Consider the following 23,768-nt stretch of genomic DNA (forward strand, 5'->3'; position numbering starts at 1 on the left):
TAACCCGGGCGATGCTAAGACAAACTGCAGGGAGAACCAGGTTCAGGATGGACCAGGAGTGACTGTCAACTCGCCTTCCTAGCCCTTCTTGTTTGAGATGACCCCTGACTTGAAGTATTGTGGGACTCATCCAGGGAAGTCGTATCTGTCTTTTCTCCCCTTTCTGGCACGTTTGCTGGCAGCGTGGACCAAGTAAAGATGGCTTCTTGCCCTATCTCACCTATGGGTCCCCTCGTTGCTGCGGACTCTGTGTTGCTTGGTGAGGCACATCCAGCACCCTCACCGGCAGGTTTAGTAGACCGAGTACATGGATTTCTGCTCTAGGGACCTGTTTCCCCATGCGGGCCTGGTCTACCAGGAGTCCCCGTACTCAATCACCTCTCTCTTTCCTGAGGTGTCTTTCAGACTGACTATGTGGCAACCGAACTCCCCCGCCGACAGCCACTACACGTGCAGGGTCTGACTAGTGACATCACGCACGTCCTCCTTCTGCGACTGCACACTGCCCTTCCTCACTTCAGACTGGTTCACTACTCCCTCCCCTATGTGCCTGCCACTGCAACCTAGCAACCAGCTTCTCTACCACACCCCATGAATGGAGGTGGAGACCACACCCCCTCCTAGGTCTTCCCAGGGGTCCCTTCAAGGTATGTGTGAGACCTAGTCACTATGTGTCTGTGTGTCCACACTCTATTCCAGACATCAGGATTACCTGTTTGCACTCACCCAGCGTGGGTGCAGTACTCAGTGGCGCCTGACCAGGTCAGGGTCGCCACATTTCCCTGATCTGTGGTCGCTCCATGAAACAGTGTACACAGCCGCCACTATTTTGCCTGTTGGGCCATCTCCACGTTACATAAGCACGTGTTAAACAATCTCAACCATGCTCTGACCAACGCCATAACTGGGAAGGTTCACTCAACAACAGACATGTGGAATAGTTGTTGTGGACAGGGCAGATACATATCTGTCATGGCACACTGAGTGAACCTGGTGGAGGCTGGGACAAACTCGCAAACTGTAACATCACACATCCTACCCACGCCAAGCATAGCGGGCCCAACTTCTACCAGTTTTACCGCCTCATCATATGCCACTTCCTATCTCCCCTCCTCCTCCTCCTCCTGCTCCTCATCCTCTGCTAAATTACCTCCCCTATCACTGCCAAGCTGGGAGCTGTGCAGCAGCGCATCGGCAACACACTTTTCTGAAGCTGATTTGCTTAGGTCACAAACCACACACAGCAGCAGATCTGTGGCAAGGTATAAAATAACAGAACAATCAGTGGCTCTGCCTGCTGAGGTTGGCAATCTGCTACATGTGCTATTCATGGCTAACATGCTGAACATAGTTGTTCAGAAATTTATGAAAACATACCCTGATTTGCTGTACCTACTTGAGAAAGTGAGCCGTATTAGTGCCCATTTCCGCCATTCCACTACTGCTTTTATTGGTCTTACAGCGCCGTAAAAGCGCTTTAATTTGCCAAGCCACTGACTCATGTGCGACTTGCCCACGAGGTGGAACTCTACATTCTATATGTTGGTGAGGATTACTGAGCAGCAGAGGGCAGTAGCTGAATACTAGCTTCAACATGCCCGTCAGACTAAGAGTCAGCCACCACACATAACTGTTGAGTGGATGTAGATTGCTGACATTTGTGAGGCTCTTGAGAACTTTGAGTACTGCACCAAGCTTGTGCAAGGTGATCAGGCTATTATTAGCTTAACCATCCCACTGCTGTGTCTGTTGAAACAATCACTGCATAATCTGAAAGAGGAAGCTTTGAGTGCCCAGCATGTGGCTATGGAGCCAGATCTCCCAATGGGTCATATTACCCAGCCCAGTCAGTATTCTGAGGCAACATTAGGTGATGATGAGGAGGAAGAAGACTTGTTTTTCTGTGCTACCCATGGGACTCCCAATGCTACACAGGGGACTCTCAACCCCATCTTCATGTCTGTCCAGCATGGATGGGCTGGAGAGGAGGAGGAGGTGAATCAGCATGAGGAGAGAATGGATATTGTTCCTCCTGGTGGGGATACAACCTTTGACTGTTTGCAGCTTGGACCACATGGCACAGTTCATGTGTAAGTCCCATGTTTTCAGTTCTGCTGGGGCAATCATCACTGATAGGCGCTCACACCTCTCCACAGAAAATGCAGGACCTTGTGATGGTGACTCCCTGCGTCAACCATGACTCAGCCCATAGCGCTAATTTTTTTAAATAATGCACATCCATGTGACAACTGCATCCTTTCCATTCTGTATACGGTCCGTTTTGCATCCGTGTGCATTCCATTTTTTGGGGTTTTTTTGCGGACTGCAAAAAAAAAAACGGAAGGACGGTTACCTGCAGTCAAAAGCTAGAAAGATAGATAGCTAGATAGAGAGAGAGAAAGATAGATAGATAGACATATATAATGTCCCACTCCCCTGCATTTTGTAATCTTGCACCCTTTAGTGCCTTTCATATGGCACTAAAGCAGGGGTGGGCAATTAATTTTCCCATGGGGCCGCATGAGAAATTGGGATGGTTTTAGAGGGCCGGACTAATATAATTAACTCAGTTCTACCTAATATACTACATCACTACTCCCCTCCATATACTACACCTGTAATATACAGTACTACATCACTACACCCCCATATACTACACCTGTAATAAACTACATCACTACACCCCCATATACTACACCTGTAGTATACTACATCACTACACCACCCCCATATACTACACATGTAATATACTACATCACTACACCCCCATATACTACACCTGTAATAAACTACATCACTTCACCCCCTCCATATACTACACCTGTAATATACAGTACTACATCACTACACCCCCATATACTACACCTGTAATAAACTACATCACTACATTGCCATATACTACACCTGTAATATACTACATCACTACACCACCCCCATATACTACACCTGTAATATACTACATCACTACACCCCCATATACTACACCTGTAATAAACTACATCACTACACCCCCATATACTACACCTGTAATATACTACATCACTACACCCCCATATACTACACCTGTAATATACTACATCACTACACCTGTAATAAACTACATCACTACACTCCCATATACTACACCTGTAATATACTACATCACTACACCCCCTCCATATACTACACTTGTAATAAACTACATCACTACACCCCCATATACTTCACCTGTAATAATCTACATCACTACACCCCCATATACTACACCTGTAATATACTATATCACTACACCCCTATATACACCTGTAATATACTACATCACTACACCCCTATATACACCTGTAATATACTACAACCCCATATAATACGCCTGTAATATACTACAACCCTCATGTACTACACCTGTAATATACTACATCACTACACCCCCATTTACTACACCACTATATACAACACCCCCATATACTACACCACTATATACTACACCTGTAATAAAGCTACATCACTACACCCCATGTACTACATCACTATAGACTACACCACTATATACACAACACCATATACTACACCTGTAAAACTACACCACTACACCCCAGTATTAGTCAACAGTCCCCCCCCTCCCCCATTGTCCCCTCCTCAGCTTATTAGTCACTACTTACTCTCACTCTCCCTTGTTATTGTCCCTGTCCGCAGGCACCTCCGTACAGGCCCCCCGCTGCGCTGATACTGTTCTCCGAGGGGCCCCCACCGCTGCTTCTCTCTGTGAAGGCCCTTGCTGTGCCGCTTCTTCTCCTGCCCAGTGGGAACTTTTGAAATGACACATGCCGCGCAGTACTACTGACCACATCAGAGCGCGCGCGTGTGTCACAGAGAAAGTGCCGGCAGGGAACAGAGGAGAGGTTCCTGCGTTCCGCTGCCTGCACTGACTGTGCGGAGCTGCAGGATTGCTCCCTGCCCGGCACACATTAGCTTGGCTCCACTGCACCGGCTGAAGACGGGCGAGCCGGTCACAGACAGTAGGCGGGCCAGATGTGGCCCGCGGGCTGCCGCTTGCCCAGGTCTGCACTAAAGAGTACTTAGCCTTGTATTTAGCCAAAAAATAAATAATAAAAAAAAACTAAATGGGGTCCCCCCTATTTTTTTGTAGCCAGCTAGGCTAAAGCAGGTGGCTGCAACCGGAAAACCACAGTTGGCAGCTTCACCTTGGCTGGTAATCCATAACAGAGGGCAGCCCACACTGTTATTTTAAATAAAATAAATAATTCCAAACAAAAAAGTGGGGTCCCCCCCCCCCAAATTGGATCACCAGCCAAGATAAAGCGGACAGCTATAGTCTGGTATTCTTAGACTAGGGAGGTCCATGGTTATTGGACCCTCCCCAGCCTAACAATAACAGGCCGCAGCCACACCAGAAGTGGCGCATCCATTAGATGCGCCAATCCTGGCGCTTCATCCCAGCTCATCCCGTTGCCGTGGTGCGGTGGCAAATGGGGTAATATATTGGGTTGATACCAGCTGTGTAATGTCACCTGGCATCAAGCCCTGGCATTAGTGATGTCACAGCATCTTTCAGATACCCGACATCAGTAACCCAGTCACTAATAAAAAAAATATAGTCAACAAAAAAAAAATTTTGAAAAAAAACCACTCCCCAAAACATTTCCTCGTTCACCAAGTTATTGAAAAGAAAATACAAATCCGGGTCCGGCGTAATCCAATAAGGGGGTCCCACGATGATCCATACCATACTCACTGTCCCAGTCAATGAAGAACAGAATGTTCCCCATTGGCTGGTAGAGCTAACATCATTAGGTCAGGCCAGGTCACTGAAGGGTATAACGAGCGCTGATGTCATGAGGTTAGCTGAGTTCATTACTTGCAGTGATTGTCCCAGGGTTGGTGCACGGATACTTGGTATCCCGTGCAGGTCCGGACTTTTACACACATCACTATTTGTCCTAAAAAGTTTAAAATCTTATGAAAGGCTTATGATTGTACTTCAGTAACCATAGAAACATGTGACTAAAAGTTCTAAAAACACTGAAGCAGCAAAGTTTATGAAAAACAAAATTTGTGTCAGTCTGAAAAATTTTCCACGATGGTATTATGCGAGCCAATCATAATGGTGCGTTAGCAGTTTGAGTCTTGGCTTTATGACCTGACAATAATTATATAATAATATATTTGGACTGCGTTATTTATTGTGTGTTATATAGTGTGTTATATTTATATTGGTATGCCGCTTTACATGTGAATATGCCCTTATAAGACCTCTACAATATTTTATGAATTATTTTTCCACTAATACTGAATAAAGATGGAGTTTTCATTATTATATTTGTGTGGTGGCTCTATTTGTTGATGAACAAAGTAAACTACACATTACTTCAATGTATTAAAACAACTTCACGTCATCTGTAGACCAGAAAAAATTATTGAGCAGCAGTCCCAAGGTAAAAATGACTGACAAGAAAGGCCATAAAAAATGTTTTCAAGTAATAAGATAGCACATACTTTAGAAAACGTACCAGCTGAATACAGTTTAGGAGAGCAAATAAATGTTACACATAAAACTTGGCTGTCTTAGGCCCCCTTCACACATCCATGATTCCAGTACGTATGATGTCTGTTTTCATACGTACTGGAGACACTGACATACGCAGACCCATTAAAATCAATGGGTCTGCGTACACATCCGTGTTTTTTCACGGACATGTGTCCATATGTTGAGCATGGAGACAAGTCCATTTTTCTCTGGCAACAATGATGTCACACGGACCACACACTGGTGCGATCCGTGTGACACATCAACACAGGATAAACTTTAGCTGGCATGGGTAGAAGGATTCCAACAGTATAAATAGGGGGAGCAAATGTGATAGGTCTCCCCACAACATTTGATTAAAGGAGCAAGCAGACTAGCAGAGATTAACTCTTGCTAGTCTGCCTATGAATCAGCACATAGCAGGTCAACACCCAAGTCTGCCTGTGTTGATCCCAGTCACCAGAGCAACCATCAGGCGGAGTGTCAGAATCTGCAATCTGAACAGAGTACAATGCCGCCATAACAGTCGGCAAAGTTTCTGCAAAACCCCGTGTGACAACCACTATTTGATTTTCTATTTGGATTTTAACATGGATTAATAAACCTGACTTTTTATAGATATGACAAGCGCTGGTCTTCTTTGGAATATACACTGTAAGCCAGCACTGTGCATCACACACATTTGTGTGAGTGGTGCCCTATGCAAGCCTCATTTGTGTGCATGTTTAATACTAGGCAACCACCCCATGAATGTTAAGGCTGCTTTCACCCATCAGTTTTTTGCAATCAGGCACAATCCGGTTTGTGCCTGATGCAACGGATCCGTCTCCGATTGTGTAAAAACTGATGCGACGGATCCGGTAAAAAAACGGATCCTTTTTTTTTTGGCTGAAAGAGAGAGAGAGCCCATCATCATTACCGCACAAACGCCGGCACTCCCGCACGCATTATCACCGCACACCCCTGCACTCCCGCACACATCATCACCGCACATGCAGGCACTACCGCACGCATCATCTCCGCACACCCCGCGATTCACTTCAGTTGCTGCCTGGAGCTGATAGAGAGCGGTCGTGTTCTACTGCCGCTCCTGTCAGCTTCATGTAGAAGAGCTGGATGCGTCGCGGGACCTCTGTGGATTACGTCGGACCTGGAGGGGTATTTGGGGATTTTAATAAAATGGTGAAAGAGGGTGTTTTTTTGTCTTTTATTCCAAATAAAGGATTTTTCGGGTGTATGTGTTTGTTTACTTTCACTTACAGGTTAATCATTGGGGGTGTCTCATAGACGCCTGCCATGATTAACCCCTTATTACCCCGATTGCCACTGCACCAGGGCAATTCGGGATGAGCTGGGTAGAGTCCCGGGACTGTCGCATCTAATGGATGCGGCAATTCTGGGCGGCTGCTGGCTGATATTGTTAGGCTGGGGGGCTCCCCATAACGTGGAGCTCCCCATCCTGAGAATAGCAGCCTCCAGCCGTGTGGCTTTACCCTGGCTGGTATCAAAATTGGGGGGGAACCGAACGCCTGTTTTTTTTAATTATTTATTTATTTTACTGCACGATATAGACACGCCCATCGGTGGCTGTGATTGGTTGCAGTGAGACAGCTGTCACTCAGCGAGGGGGCGTGTCTGAATGCAACCAATCATGGGCGCCGGTGGGTGGGGAAAGCAGTGAATACGAGATTGAATAATGGGCGGCGGGCATTTTCAAATCAGGAGAAGCCGCAGTGTGACAGCTGTGCACCGCCGCGCCGGTGTTCAGTGAGTGGGTGAGAGTGAGTGAGAGAGAGAGTGAGTGATTTTCTGATAAGCAATGAATTTATATCATTTCTGGGCATGCTCAGAAGTAAAAACAGAATCCGGTACATGCTTCCGGCGTTTGATGCATGCCACCGGATTCGGTGTGCATAGACTTTCATTATGCACCATGCCGCACAGCGCCACACCCGGCGCTATGCAGTTTTTTGCCACGGGCAAAAAACGTTCCTCTCTGCATCCTGTGCGGCCGCCGGAGTGACGATTTTTGCCGCAACCTACAAAAACCGGATCAAACTCAAGTACACGTGGCACAATCCGGCGCTAATAAAAGTCTAGGAGGAAAAACCGCACCCGACGGCAAAAAAAAAAACGGATGCGTTTTTTCTGCAAAGCGCCGGAGCAGCAGCAAAAACCTGATGTGTGAAAGCAGCCTAAGTTTGTGAGTGGGTATTTTGCACCTGTGCTGCCCCCACCTTTATCATGGGGATCTGATGCATCCTGTAGTGTTTTGGAATTGTGATCTGATGTCGGTAAGTAAGGTTGCCTTTTTGTGTGATTTTGGAATTTTTGGATTTTCTTTCCTTTTCTGTGAATTGTCATTGTTGCTGTGACTATGAGGAAGAGTATATTATTTGTCGACAAATGCAATTCATCCTCAACAATGTTTTTGCCCTGGCCAATTTGTACGTTTCCCTTCTATTGTTTTCACTGGATTGTTCTGTTCTTTATTACATGAAGTTTTAGACAAAAACATCTACAGTATGTATCATATAAGATGTCACAGCCTTGACTATTTAAGGACTTCTCAATGAACACTGATGGAATTTATGATGGAATAAGTACAGTATATAGAAAAGTGTTGTATAGATCGCTTTCAGTTAGATGGACATTATTGTCAGCAACTTTAAAAAAAAAACCAAAAACACGTAATGAAAAGATTCCAACCTGGCGTGTAGATTTTAGTAAAGGGCATGGATGATGAAAGATAAATTTTCACATTCCAGCTATTTGACCTTAAATTCCCTGCTGACTGCATTGGCTGGATCAGCAATTAGATATGTACTACTATCAGTGGAGACGGTAGCACAATTATTGTAGCTTGTAACTTCTCCCTAAGCATTAAAATACATGAGAGACATGTCTGAATCTTCCAGGCCATTGCTGCTGGAAAGTGAACTAGTTACACTGCTGTGACAGACTGGAGACAAGCGGCTGGACTCCCTGCTCTCTGCACGGTCTGCTGTTTAACCCTAGAGGAATAAAGTTAAAATAACAAATCTTCACAATGTTTCCAGTTCGGTGGAGCCAGGTTGGGATGGTTCACTCCACAACTGATGCAGAGGTCAGGGTTTTTGTGTTCTTCCATCTCATCACACAGGCGCTTAGGTCTCGAAAAATAATGAATTAATACACAAAGTGCGACAACCAATTAGGCTATTTTCCATAAAACTAGATGGCATATGATGCATTTTCAATTCACAATGACGCTTGCTGTACATTGATAAGAAATGGCTAATATAAATAGAACTTATAAATTGTAACCTGCACCATAGTTTGTCATTGGTGGGGATTGTCCAGCCCTCGGGCAGTATGCGACCAGTGACATCATTTGGTCTGAAAAGGGTTGTGCAATTGTGACGCCCTGGACTAGCCAGGCAGCCATCTTGTTTGGTTTACCAGAGACTCCAGCGTGTTTGTAATAATGAGTACAACAGTGCCTTCGGGCCACGCGCCGCACCGCACCGACATGCCAGCACGCATCATCCATTCCCCCGCCTCACCACCTCCCTAGGGCCCCCAGGACCCTCATCCCCCTACCCACGGAGGAGTGAACACCAAGCTGCACAACACCGTCCCCAGGAGCCTAGTCAACGGCAGCGGTGGTGTCCATCCATTCACCACAACCCGTGGGTGGCGTCACGAACTTAATCCCCAAACAACCACGGCCCCGGCCGTGGACCTCTCCACCGAACACCACCGCTCACGTAGCACCAGCAACTCCCTTCCAGAGCGACGTGACCCCCAGGTCCGTGAGGAGCTCGAGCCACGCACCGACGAGCACAGATCCGAGCGGCTCGGCAGCCGGCCAAGCTCTGGGGCGGTACACATCCGCTTCTTCTAGCGTCACGAACAGGATTGAACTCATCCACTTACCTGTAGAAGTGCGCCTTGAAGTTATTGTCAGCGGAGTCCCGTTGAAAATTCCCAGAATCCGCCATCTTGTCACTATCCTGTGGCGCGAAGTTTCCCGACCAAGCCGTCTTATCCAAGAAAAAGGGCGTGAAGGTGAAGTCCCGCCCCCTGAGAACAGAGCGGTGCAGAAAAGAAAGCGGAGTGCCCCGAAAAGACAAAGGGGGAGCGGGTGGAGAGCTGCGGCATGTAACTGACGCCGTGAAGTGCAGGGACGCCAGGACTCTGCCGAACCCGTTCCTGGACACTAACGTGGAAGGATGTGTCGGAGGATCCAGGCCCAGGCTGATTCCCTGATGGAGCGGTGGATGGCCAAGATGGAGGAGCCGGCTGCGGCCGTGCAGGCACGCGAAGTGGAGGCAACCTTGGAGGAGCAGGTAAGCGACCCACGCCCCTATGTCCCCGAGGGACCGGCCAATGCGGCTGAGGGACCCAGTCTGCCCCTGTCCTCTATATTGCCTCCCTCGCCGCCCATATCGGGTGCCGCTGCTCTTCCGCTCGGTCCGCTGCCACCAACACCGACAGTGGAGCCCGTTCTACCAGCCTGCAAAGATCCGCCTGAAAAAGACGCCAGTAGTCAGCCCGTCATCGCTCCGACACCCATACCGGCCCCACGTTGCACCTGCATCCAGAAAGTACCTCGTCCCGACTTAGATGCACCAGCGATCACAGAGGAAGCCGCGCTCCAGATGATGACGGCTCCGGCAGTCCACCCGGCGATCCTCGACCAGCAGCTAGCACCACAAGTCAGGTTGGCCGCTCCCAGACACCCGGCCTCGGCTGAGGCACGGTGGGGATGTAGCTGCCAGGCGGCAGAGCAGGCCACATCACAGCGGGGTCCCTCATTAACGAAGGTGCCGGTCGTAGCCGGCACGGAGGGGCTCTGGCTGGGCCCGTACCCCACACAGGCTGACCCAGAGCAGGCAGCCGGCGCTCTGTATTGGGAGCGGCAGTGACAGCAGCTGCGCAGGGAGATCGCTGCCTGAAAAAGGTGTAAAGCGGATGTGCATGCCCGCATGTATGTGGAGAGAAATCACCTGCAGCAAGCTACCACCGGGGTCCAGAGCAGTGCACCATGTGAAGGTGGCACTGGAGCCCCACGGTTGAGAATGGACTGTTGAAAAAGGTAGCGGATCCCGGCTATCAAGTTGAAAAGTCCCCATTGGGACCATACTGCCCGTCCCCATTGGGACTTTGTTGATTTACCCCATTTTAAAATGGACATGGCTGAGAACTTGCAGGCCACCCAAATACTTTTCGGCTTGTAAATAATTCCTAGACTGACCTACCTCGTTTCACGACCTCCGGAGATGCATACTGGAGGATGGGCCTGCGGGAAAGTGATGGCCGAGGCCCCGTAACCAATGCAACCGGTGGCGATCCTCCGGGTCCGGGGGTCCCCTGGACGTGGGGCCCCTGAGAGACAACTGGGTGTGGAAGTTTGTACCCGTCCCATAATGCAACACCTGGGCCCGTTCCTGGACTGGGGAAAAGGGGTGCTGCCCGGTTCTTAGGGGAAGCATCAAGGCTAGGTTTGCTTGGGTGGACAAACAGAAGGACTCAGTCCCGTTGCCATTGTTAATAAAAATGTTTTAAGTTTGCAATGTTTAAGAATATGCCTCCTGTAAGGGAAGATTTCAAAATATGCTTAAAATTGTACAAAGTTTATTATGCTTGTAAATATGTTTTACTCTTTTCCAGTTACAAAGCAACAAAATCAACCGGTGGTGGACGGGCAGCACGCGGATGGTCTGCATTAAACCAAGGGGGAATGTGACGCCCTGGACTAGCCAGGTAGTCACAGGTAGGCCCTTACACAAACACCCCCCCTTAATAAGGTGACAGCAGCCAACCTACAAAACCCTTGTCACCTCCCTCCAGGTTTGATGTTCACACCAGGGGGCGGAGCCAGGCAGTTGGCCATGCCCACCGAGGAGTTCACAGGCCCTGAGGCAGGAAAACAGATTAGATTAGTTTTGACAGTGAAGTGGAATGGAGTTCAAGTGCAGACCTGTGTCCAGGTCAGCCACAGTCTAACACCAGGTGTCTGAGTTGGAGCCAAGTCACCTCTGGCAAGGAGGCAGACGGTGGTGGCCGCCTGCAGGAGCTGGGATTACAGCCAGTGGAACCGTAAGAGAACCGGGACCGGGTAGTGGCCCGTCGGTACCGAACCGGGGAACCGATTGGAAACAGGAGCACCAGGAGGGGTACTCAGACCCATTACGAGGCCCAGAAACAACTGGACCGAGTCGAATCAACTGATTGGGGACTTGAATTTAGGCCCTTTCCCACCTAAGACCTGACTGAAAACAACACCCCAACAATAGGGGTAGAAAGACACCGCCCAGGCATCGAGACCCCACGGGCCAGCATCTGCGGGCACACGAGCTCTACTGGCATACATCAAGCTGGGGAGTGGACTTCCGTTGCTCAGGCATAGGAGTCATCATTTTCTACAAAAGTGAGGTGCAGGAGAAAAGCGGAAACCACCAACCTGAAAAGGGGAAAAGCACAGCCGCCTGCGGGCACCGTCCACCATCTTGTTTGGTTTACCAGAGACTCCAGCGAGTTTGTAATAGTACAACAGTGCCTTCGGGCCACGCGCTGCACCGACACGCAAGCACGCATCATCCATTCCCCCGCCTCAGCACCTCCCTCGGGCCCCCAGGACCCTCATCCCCCTACGCACGGAGGGGTCAACACCAAGCTGCGCAACACCGTCCCCGGGAGCCTAGTCAACGGCAGCGGTGGTGTCCATCCATTCACCACAACTCGTGGGTGGTGTCACGAACTTAATCCCCAAACAACCGCAGCCCCAGCTGTGGACCTCTCCACCGAACACTACCCCTCATGTAGCGCCAGCAACTCCCTTTCAGGGCGATGTGACCCCCGGGTCCGTGAGGAGCTTGAGCCACCCACCAACGAGCACGGATCCGAGCGGCTCGGCAGCCAGCTGAGCCCCGGGGAGGTACACAATCTTAAACTATAAAGGCCGCTTTAAACGCAACGACATTGCTAACGAGATGTCGTTGGGGCCACGGAATTCATAACACACATCCGGCCTCATTAGCGACGTCGTTGCGTGTGAGATGTACGAGCAACCGCTAACGATGCAAAATACTCACCAAAACGTTGATTGTTGACACGTCGTCCATTTCCCAAATATCGTTGCTGATTTTGGACACAGGTTATTCGTCGTTCCTGAGGCAGCACACATCGCTACGTGTGACACCCCAGGAACGATGAACAACACCGTACCTGCGTCCTCCGGCAACGAGGTGGGCGTGACTTTCATGCGGCTGCTCTCCGCCCCTCCGCTTCTATTGGACGCCTGCCGAGTGACGTCGCTGTGGCGCCGCACAAACCGCCCCCTTAGAAAAGAGGCTGTTCGCCGGCCACAGTGACATCGTTAGGAAGGTAAATATGTGTGACAGGTACTAGCGATTTTGTCCGCCATGCGCAGCGATTTGCCCGTGACGCACAAATGACGGGGGTGGGTGTGAACGCTACCGAAGTCACAGCGTGTAAAGCTCCCTTAAGTCTGCAGTCACTCTATGTGACTACAAACTTATGAATCCTCACATCACACGCACTCAGTGCTGTGAGGATTATACGGTACCCCGGGAGGCGGCAGTTATGAGACCGCAAGTAGGCGAGTCACATTCCAACTAGACTGTATCCAGCCTCGCTCAGTACACTTGCATTGAGCAAGGCCAGATACAGTCTAGTCAGTGTAGGACCACATTTATGCAAATCGCATACTTGCGGTTATTGTTCCAGCGCCGGCAGAGGTTACACAGAATTCAGTATTGAACACCGCAATGGCGAACACAAAGCTGGACTTAGCTTGACATTTGTCAGTGCCAGGGTCAGGATGTTCTTTGGGGGCAGAGTTAGCATGCTCTGCTCGACTGCTATTTTGGCTTTGTGCTTTGTCTGAAGCTGGGAAGAGGCCAATATCCATAGACCTTCCCAGGGTGATAATATCAGCCCCCAGCTGTTTGCTTCAAAAATAGATGGGTCCCCTTGTGTTTTTTTTGTATTCATTCATTCATTTATTAACAAGCACAGTAAACTACAAATGTATAAATAAATGAAAAAAACGATGTTGAGTCCCCCCTATTTTTGATAACCAGCCAAGGCAAAGCAGACAGCTGGATGTTGGTATTAGGCTAGGAAAGTCCATGGATATTGGGCCCTTCCCAGCCTAACAAAACAGCCTCAATCCACCCAAAAATTGGCGCATCCATTAGATGTGCCTTTTTCTTCCCAATTGCCCTGGTATGGTGTCAGTTGGGGTAATTTTTTGGTTACTGACTGGCAGTCGCCTTAATTTGCCACCCCGTTGCTATCTCTAGCTTTGGGTGGATTTCGGGCGGCACTACCAGGTGACCGGTCTCCCCCATCAGTAGTCACTGCACGGACGCTGTTAGACTTCCACAGCTCCAGGGTCTGCTTCTGCTCTCCCTGAGCTGCACACTAAACCGGCTCACTCATGGGACCTGCACATCTGCTCTCTCTGCTGTCTTCTCACTACTCCTCCTCCCTTGACACTCCTTCACTGACTCACTCAGCTCACTCCTTTCTTCCTTTTCCCACTCATGCCTGCCTTCGCCACCTAGCAATCAGGCTCTCTATCACACCCCTTGAGTGGACATGGAGGCCACGCCCCCTCCTGGAAGTCTCAGGAGTTCTCCTAAAGGTATATGTGTGAGACCTGATTACTATGCACCTGTGTAGTCACACCTCGGTCAGCCTTCTGGATTACCTGTATTGTACTGCCCCCAGCATGGGTGCAGTACTCAGTGGTGCCTGACCAGGTCAGGGGCACCACACATCGCTGACCTGAAAGATGGCGGACCTGGCTGCACTGCTGGAGTTAGTGCGTGGGGCCTCTGAGGTCATTGGAGTGGACGCACCTCGGGAGCAGCTGGTGGCGGTCTGCGGGGCTGGAGCGGTTAGGCCTGCTGCTCCTGCACCCGGGCCTGCGCTGCGCGCTCGGCGGGCATGACCAACAGAGCGCTACGCCCCTGGCGGGGGGAGGAGGAACAGATCTAGGAGCCCTCTTGGGGACCCTCCGGGGCAGCGGAGCCCTCCTTACCCGTCTGGAGAGTCACCGGCCGCCGGGAGGAATCCTCGCCGGAGATCCCGTGGGCCGGAAGTGGGCGGAGCTTCGGCAAGGCCTACTTCCAGTTTGCGGCCTGCACGGCCCTGGACCGGAGCGGCGGCAGCTCCCAGTGAAGTGCTGGCTGGGGGTGGTGCCCAGCGTTATAGAGCAGGAGCAGAGACCCCCTGCAGGCGGCAGGGCAGCGATCCGAGAGTGAGGGGCTGCGCAGATCGGAGCAGCAGCCAGAGAGGACCGGGGGCAGGGGATGCTCCAGTCGGTAGCAACGGTCCCCCCCAACGGGGATCAGGCTAGGGGGAGTTCCCTGCATACGTCGGGAGCAGAACGGCCTCCCTGCAGTCGGCAGGGAGGGAGACCCCTGAGAATGGCTGAAGTGGGGACGGCGCAGCAGGCAGGAGTGGAGGCAGCAAAGAAGAACGGCGGCAGGACGCCGCGTCGCGGAAAAAGAAAGAGGCCCAGCGGGAGACGCCCGGAGGAGCAGGGTGCGGTGACCATGGGGCTTGACGGCCACCAGAGGCAGGCTGTCCCCTCACTGGTCCCCCCTGAGGACTTCAGCAGCGTTTCTGAATCCGGCGAAGAAGAAGGACCGGAGGAGGCGGCAGGAAGGATGGAGCGGCAGCAGGACGTTCGTGTTACGTCTGCTCCGGATTCGGTTCAGAGGCAGCCCGGTGAAAGGATGACCAATATGTTTAATGTTGTGAGTAGCAGGGGCAGGGGTTCCTCCGCGGGGGGTAGTATGCTGAATGCGAGTGCGGTCAGTCAGTCGGGGTTACCCGGGGCGGAATTTTGGGGTCAGCTGTTGGGGGTGTTGCAGGGGTTGTCGGCTGAGCGGGTAGGACGGAGCGGGCCTGGGTCTCCGGCGGGGGCTTGGGTGGGCCCCGCGGTGGGTGTGCCGCTGGTGGTGCCAGTGCGCGAGGTAGAGGCTCAAGAAGCTGTGCCGGCGGTTGTTGCGGGTCAGGCGGACGGCGCGGCGGCTGAGGCGGTGGTTAGCAAGGACGCGGAAAAGGAAAAAGAAAAGCAGGACGAGGTAGTGCGTTTGGACGATAGGGCACGGAGTGAAGTATGCGTGTGCTTTGAAAGTCCGTTAGGGGTACATTTAAAAAAGGAGGTGAGGGAGAAAATATGGAAAGGGGAGTATGTGGAAATTTTTTCCCTGCTCCCTTTGGAAAAGTTTAACTTGGACAAAGTGAAGCCAAGTGACTCTAAGAAGGAAAAGGAGGAAGAGGAGAAAAGGAGGTATAGGTTGATCCCGAGAACTTTTACTAACTGGCTACAGGCCTTTGCGATCCTAGCCAGCGTGATTGGGGAAAAGGAGCCGGAGCATTGTTCCGCCCTTTTCGGTTACATGGACTCGATCGGCGAGGCGTACAGAGTGTACGGTGTTTTACGCTGGCTGCGATATGACAAGCAGTTCCGGCAACGGAAGGCTCTGCAGCCTGGCATCCGGTGGGACCCCAAAGATATTTCCTTGTGGATGCGGTTAATGACGGCTCCGGCTCAGCCCTTTCGAGGGGGTTCCGGGAGCCCGGGTGCGATTGGCGGGTCCCCGGCTGGACAGAAAAAGGGCATGCTGGAAATTTTATGAGGGGCAATGTAAGTTTGGGGCGTCGTGTCGATTCAAACACGAGTGTTCCGGTTGTGGAGGTTCCCACTCTTTGGCCAGGTGTTTCAAAAAAGGTAAAGGAAAGTTGGGGGAGGGGTCTGGAAAAAGGGAGGACACAAGTGAGGGTAGAGGCGATGCTTCCCTATTTAAATAGATATCCGGATGTTCGGGCGGCAGAGCTTTTGGCAACAGGTTTTAAGGAGGGTTTCTGGATTCCGTTTGAAGCTGAGGCACCGGTTTTTCGCCCGGGTAATTTGAGGTATGCCAAAGAACATCCGGGGGTGGTGAGGGAAAAGCTGCAGAAGGAGGTGGAGTTCGGGAGGATGGAGGGCCCGTTCAAGGACCCGCCATTCTCCAACTTGAGGATTTCGCCACTTGGGGTGGTACCCAAGAAGGAGCCGAACAAATTTCGTCTCATTCATCATTTATCTTATCCGGCAGGGTTGTCAGTGAACGATGGGATTTCACCTGAGTTGTCTGCGGTCTGTTATGTATCGTTTGACAAGGCATTGGAGTTAGTGCGGGTAGCCGGGCAGGGGGCCCTGATGGCCAAGGCGAACGTGGAAGCAGCTTTTCGTTTACTTCCGGTGCATTCAAAGAGTCTTCATCTTTTAGGGTGCATGTGGGATGGTGAATACTATGTGGATCGGTGCTTGCCCATGGGTTGTTCCATTTCGTGTGCTTATTTTGAAGCGTTTAGTTCTTTTGTGGAATGGGTAGTCAGGGATGTGGCAGGAGTCCATTCAGTGATTAACTATTTGGATGATTTCTTTTGCGTTGGCCGGGCGGGCTCCTCGGTTTGTTCATTGTTGTTATTTACATTAGAGCAGATAGCGCGAAGCCTGGGTATTCCGTTGGCAAAGGAAAAAACGGAAGGGCCAGTGACGGCTCTGTGTTTTTTGGGCATCGAAATTAATACGGTGGCTATGGAATGCTGATTGCCGGAGGGCAAGCTGCGTGATTGGAAGGCGTCAGTGCGGTTTTTGTATCAGGCTAAGAAGGTGCGGTTGCGGGATTTGCAGTCAGTGCTTGGAAAATTGAATTTTGCCTGTCGCATTATGCCGATGGGGCGAATATTTAATAGGCGATTGGCGAGCGCAACTGCAGGGGTGACAGCTCCGAATCATTTTGTCAGAGTGACGAAGGTGATGAAAGGAGATCTGCTGGTGTGGGATGCATTTCTCGACCAATACAACGGAAGGATGTTATGGATGAGCAAGGCATTGTCAAATAACCAGCTGGAATTGTTTACAGACGCGGTGGGGGCGGCGGGTTTTGGGGCAATTTTTCAAACGCATTGGTGCGTTGGGAAATTGCCACGGCTTTGGGTGGAAAAGGGGCTGGTGAAGAATCTGGCGCTGCTGGAACTGTTTCCCTTCATAGTGGCAGTGGAGTTGTGGGGCCCCGAATTTGCAGGCAAGAAGTTTTGCATGCATTGTGATAACATGGCGGTGGTGCATTCTATCAATTCACTGTCGGCTAAATCACCTCCGGTAGTGGGGTACTTGAGGCATCTGGTGTTGCGTTGCTTGGCGCTAAACATTTGCGTGGTGGCGCAGCATGTGCCCGGGGTTCAAAATGAGGTGGCTGATGCGCTATCTCGGCTTCAGTTTCACAGGTTCAGGAGACTGGTGCCGGGAGTGGACGAGGATGGAGAACTATGCCCGGAATGACTGTGGGACCTGGCGTCTGCGTAGCATTTGAGGGAATTAGGAGATCGGTGGCCGAGGCTACTTGGTGCCGATACTAGTCGGTGTGGCAGGAATGGGAAGAGTTGGAGAAGGCGGATTTTATGGAGCCTGGTTACACGGGACGAGTGTTGGGGGTTTTGTCGTTGATTAGTGGGGATTTTTCAGCAGGTCGGTCTGTTTCGGTGATAGGTTACAAGTTGGCGGCGTTGGCTTTCTTGTTTAAAATGCAAGGGGTTCGGGACGCGACAAAGGATTTTCTGGTGCGGCAGGCGATGAGGGGTTTTCGAAAGGGGGCATGGTCGCGGGACACAAGGCGGCCTATAGCGTTCCCATTGTTGGTTCGTTTGGTGGGGTGTTTGGGGGATATATGCTCGTCTCCTTATGAACGAGCCTTGTTCATGGTTGCCTTCGTATTGGCGTTCTTTGGGGCCTTTCGCATCGGAGAATTGGTTAGCCCTGCTAGGCAAGCGTTAGGCGGGCTGTTGATGGAGGATGTGATGCTTGGGATGGATAGAGTGGAATGCCGGCTACGGTTTTCAAAGACGGATCAAGTGGGCCGGGGACGCCTGGTGGTGTTGTTTGAATTAACAGGGCACCAGCTATGCCCGGTGGTACAGATGACGGAGTTTTTGAAGGTGCAGGGTGGTTACCCCGGTGTTTTCCTTAGGCATGTGGATGGATCCGCTTTATCGCGATTCCAGTTTATCGCAGTGCTGAAGACGTCTTTAGTACGGGCGGGGGAGGAGCCAAAGGATTACAGGGGCAGCGACTGAAGCCGGTGGGGGCTGAGTGAGGATTGGATTCGGCGGATTGAGAGATAGGAATCTTCCAGGTTTCGTTTGTATATTAGACCACATCTGATCAGGTGATGGTTGGTGAGTTGGGTTCACTTGTTTGAGTTATGGTCCTGGTGGCCAGTTTTTTCTTGTTCAATTGCTGTTGTATTCATGGTCTTTATATTTTCGTAGGTCCATGCCTCGTGTGGATTCTCGGGCACTCCTTTGTGTATTGGGGAGCTTTGCGGGCGGATGTTCGTCGGGATGGTCGGCAGCTCGGAGTGGCGATGACGGAAGCCCGTGTGAAATGGCTCGGAATTCGGGGCATGACCTGGGGGAGAGTTCGCCCTGAGGTGGCGTATTATAGCCGTATTGATCGGAAACCGGATGTGTTAATTCTGCATGTGGGAGGGAATGACCTTGGAGTGAGGGCGGCGAGAGAGTTGAAGAGGGATATCAAATTAGACTTGTTGCATTTGTGGAAGGCGTTCCCTGGTATTTTGATTGTATGGTCCGATATCATAGCCAGGACGCAGTGGCGTTTCGCGAGGTCGATGGATCGAATTAACAGGGCCCAGGTAAAATTGAACCGAGCAATTGGCAGGTTCGTAGCGCGAAATGGAGGATTGGTGGGCCAACATAGAGAGCTGGAGGAGTCCATCGAGCAGTATTTGAGGCGAGATAGGGTCCATCTCACGGACATAGGTTTGGATTTGTGGATGTTGGGTTTGAGGGATGGCTTAGAGCAAGCAATGGGGGTGTGGAGGGCCCGGGCCAAGTAAGGTGTCACTTGGCCGGTCTATGGCGGGGTGATAGGTCCGTTCAGAGAGGTTGGGAGTACCGACAATCGGTTTGTTGGTATGAAGCCACTCAGTGGGAGTGGCTTCGGTTTTGATGGGAACTTGTGGGCGGAGGTCCTGCAGGTTCTGGGGAGGGGTAATTAACGATAGAACGTTATTACACCACACCTCGGGTCGGTTGGTCACGGCCGAGGTGGTCCTCTGGGTCGGTTGGAGGTTACGGCCGGGGGATAGGAATGATGGTTGGCCTCTCGGACAGATCTATCAGGTGTGGTTTGTGGAGAATAAGTATATATGTGCAGGTTATGTGTTATCAATTAGGTGGCATGTTGAGCCACGAGTTTGGGAACATATATACTGTTAAATAAAGCTTGGCCAATCGTGCAATAAAGTCGTAGTCTGTGTCGTTATTTTAGGTATAGTTGGTAAGGGGAAGTGTACATTTTAGACCCGCTAATCCCTATAGATACGTCAAGGAAAACTTACTACTGTGATTTAGTTTTTTCCAAAACTTTTCATCAAAAAAGTACCGACTGTACTCCAGACCTAGACCTAAACAAATAAAGAAACTAATTTGCAAGAAGCAACATCATTAATACCAGCTAACATCACACAATTCACCTTTGATTCCTCCGTAGACTGCGCTCCCATGCATTGTTCATTAGTGAACACCACGTTGCACGCAATGCGGGATAAGCACAGGACTATTTTTGTGGGCTGAGTTAGTGTGCTATTAGTTTGTGGCTGTGATAAATGCAGAGGTTGTCGTGTATCCATTGTTATGTATATACAGCAGTCTTAGTGTCTCCTATGTGATGTATATACAGCAGTTTCAGTGTCTCCTATTTGATGTAGATGCAGCAGTCTCATGTCTCCTATGTGATTTGCTTACAGTCTCAGTGTATTCTAAGTGAACTATACAGCAGAGTCTTAACATGTCCAATGTCATGTATACTGCAGAACTCCCCTTGTTTGAGTTCTATAAATGTTACCAGACCAATACGGAATTTTCCACTTAGAACACACATGCATTGAAATATGCATCTGTGTTCAGAAAACTTATTGCTGAGAGCCATTGTTGTCAAAGATTAGAATTGCAGGGTCAACTGTGCTTCACACTGACCAGCACAAACCTGGAAAGTAATTACTATTAATAACATAAATCAATAGCACCTAATATCACTCCCCTCACGTAAGAGAAGCAGTTTCAACCATCATAATAATTAAATGTTTGACCAAAAAAATTGTGAATTTTGAAAGCAAGTCTCCAAAATGGACATAAAATTCAAAAAACATAACAGAAAAAAGGCAGCTATATTTACCAGCAGCAGGTTACAATACTAATGCACTAGAGGATGCAGCAGGCAGTTGACTTTATAATGGGGCCTACTGCTTCCTCTAGTACATTAGTATTGTGACCTGGCATTGGGAAATATGCTGACTTTTTTTTATGATGATCAAATATCGCGGGCTCGGTCTACCAGGTATTCTGTCAGTGTACTCTAACAGATTTCATATATTGAATTACAGGTCTATGCCAAAACATAAAACCAGTGATCAAAACAATAAAAGTTAAAGTCCTATAGAGGGACTAAGTAAAAATTGTTAAAAAAAATTACAAAAATTATTTTAAAACCCCCCACAAAATAACAAACAAAAAATATTACACCAATAAATATGAATACCGTGTTTTTCCAAAAATAAGACACTGTCTTATATTTTTTGTGCTCCCCAAAAAAGCACTAGGGCTTATTTTTGGAGGTCTTATTCTTGGAGAAACACGGTTGGGGGTAACTTTACCCCCCAAAAAAGCAGACCCCCCCACTTCCCAGGAGACTCATACTCACCAGACCCGAACGTCTGCGTGGCTCCCAGGTCCTCCCTGTGATCTCCGGTCGGTGCTGCATGCCGTTCTCCCCTGCTGCTGGCTGACACACTGACACACACAGCCTGATCGCAGACACACACAGCAGATCACACACACAGCAGATCACACTCACACACACAGCCGATAGCAGACACACACAGCAAATCACAGACACAGCCAATAGCTGACACACAAACAGCCAATAGCAGACACACACACACAGCTGATAGTAGACACACACAGCCGATAGCAGACACACACAGCTGATCACAGATACACACAGCCGATCACAGATACACACAGCCGATCGCAGGCACACACAGCCGATCCCAGACACACACAGCAGATCACTGACACACAGCCGATCGCACACATCACATCCAGCGCTTATGTGACGCCCTGGACTATCCACGTCGTCCCAGGTAGTCACACATACAACATCACACCCCTTCCAGTTAAAACACCAGTCAAACATAGAAAACCTTGTCACCACCCTCCAGGTTTGATGTCCACACCAGGGGGGGTGGAGCCACGCGGTTGGCTCCACCCACCGAGGAGTTCACAGGCCTGGAGGCGGGAACCTAAGTAGTCAAGTCCAAGTGAGTAGAGAGAGGAGTTCTGACAGTGAAGGAGGGAGGTTGTGTCTAGAAGCAGACCTGTGCTCAGGCCTGCCACAGACTACTCCGGTGGCTGGGTTGGAGCCCAGTCACCATTGGCAAGGAGGCAGATGGTAGTGGCCGCCTGCAGGAGACCGGGAATACGACCGGTGGAACCGTAAGGGACCGGGGCAGGGTAGTGGCCCTCCAGAACCGAATCGGGGAGCCAACTGGATACCGGAGCACCAGGCAGGGTACTCAGACGCCAAACTAGGCTATAAGCCACTACCATAGTCAAATCAACTAATTGCGGTCTGGACCTCAGGGTTTCATTCCCACCTAAGTCCCGATTGAAGGCAACAGCCCAACCATTCCGGATAAGTGCCACCGCCAAAGGCAAGAGATCCAAAGGGCCAGCGTCTGCGGGCAAACGGGCTCCTCCGACACCTACACGCCAGGGAGCGGACTACCGGTGCCTAGGCACAGGAGTCAAGATTCACACAAAGATGCAGGAGAAAGGCGGATATTGCCAACCTAACTGGAATAGCTGCAGCCGGCTGCGGGCCCTGTTCATCACTTCGTTTGGTTTACCAGCGACTACAATGTCTTGTGTCAGTGTGAGTACACCAGTGCCATCCGGCACCGCGCTGCGCTGCACCGCAACCCTTCACCCTGCACCCGGGCCCCAGCCTGCCGGACCCCGGGACCAACATCCCCTACCCACGGAGGGGTCAACACCTAGCTGCGCCACTACACCGCTCCCGAGAGTCCTCGTACCTCCACCGCAGCGGTGGTGTCCACAATCACCACAACCCATGGGTGGCGTCACGAACTATCATTCCCAAACCGAACACCCGCATTCCCCGCGCGTAGTGCCAACCCCCTTGCAGAGCGACGTGACCCCCGGGTCCGTGAGAGGCTCGAACCACCACCTGCAGTACACGAGCACGGATCCAAGCAGCTCGGCGGCCGCAGCCGAGCCCGCGGGGCGGTACACATCGACTCTTCTGGCATCACGAACAGGATTGAACCAGTCTACTTACCAGTAGAAGTGCGCCTTGTAGTCCCCGTCAGCGGCATCCCGCTGAAAAATCTGAAGATCCGCCATCTTGGGCACGAAAGTTTCCCGCTCGAGTCATCTTCCCCGAGCAGTGAAGGTGCGAAAAGCAAAGCCCCACCCCCAAAGAGAGAAGTGCTGTGAAAAGACCAAGGGGGAGCGGGGGAGCCGGTTGCTGCTGATGCCCGCGGGAGAAGAAAAGAGAAGATGTTGGCATTCCCGAACGGGAGCAGCAAGGCGCCTGGCGCCGGGGCCCAGAAGGAGCAGAGGAGTAGCCTTTGGGGACTACGGCCCGGGTGAGATTCCCGCTGGAACCGCTGCCTGGTTAGAGCGGGAGCTGGGTTGGTTCTGCATGAAAGCGAGAGCACAGAGTCTGCAGCAGTTGCTCGATTGGAGGGCAGAGGTCCACAGACTGGTTGCCGTGGTGTGGGCCCATGAGCAAGGGGCCGCGGCAGCCGTGCAACGCCGAGATCAGGCCACGCAGACCCCCATGTCGTCCCTTATCAGCTGGGAGCTGGAGCCCGCCAGTACCGCGACCAGTGAGCCCGAAGTGGCGCAGCTTATGGAGGAGGGGGTCCCGTGTACGCTACCCCCGCCGCCGTTCCCGTTGGCGGCCTACAGCCCCAGAACTCGCTGCACCTGGATGGGGAGCCTGATCAATTGTCAGACCGTCGGCCAGTCCGGTCCCCTGCGGTGGTAGCCGCACTCCGCAAGATTAACCCATGAAGTTCAAAGTTAATGTTTTAAAGTTGACGTTTTAAAGGTGCCGTCCCTG

Source organism: Anomaloglossus baeobatrachus, chromosome 4 (genome assembly GCF_048569485.1).
Source record: "Anomaloglossus baeobatrachus isolate aAnoBae1 chromosome 4, aAnoBae1.hap1, whole genome shotgun sequence".
Lineage (NCBI taxonomy): Eukaryota > Metazoa > Chordata > Amphibia > Anura > Aromobatidae > Anomaloglossus > Anomaloglossus baeobatrachus.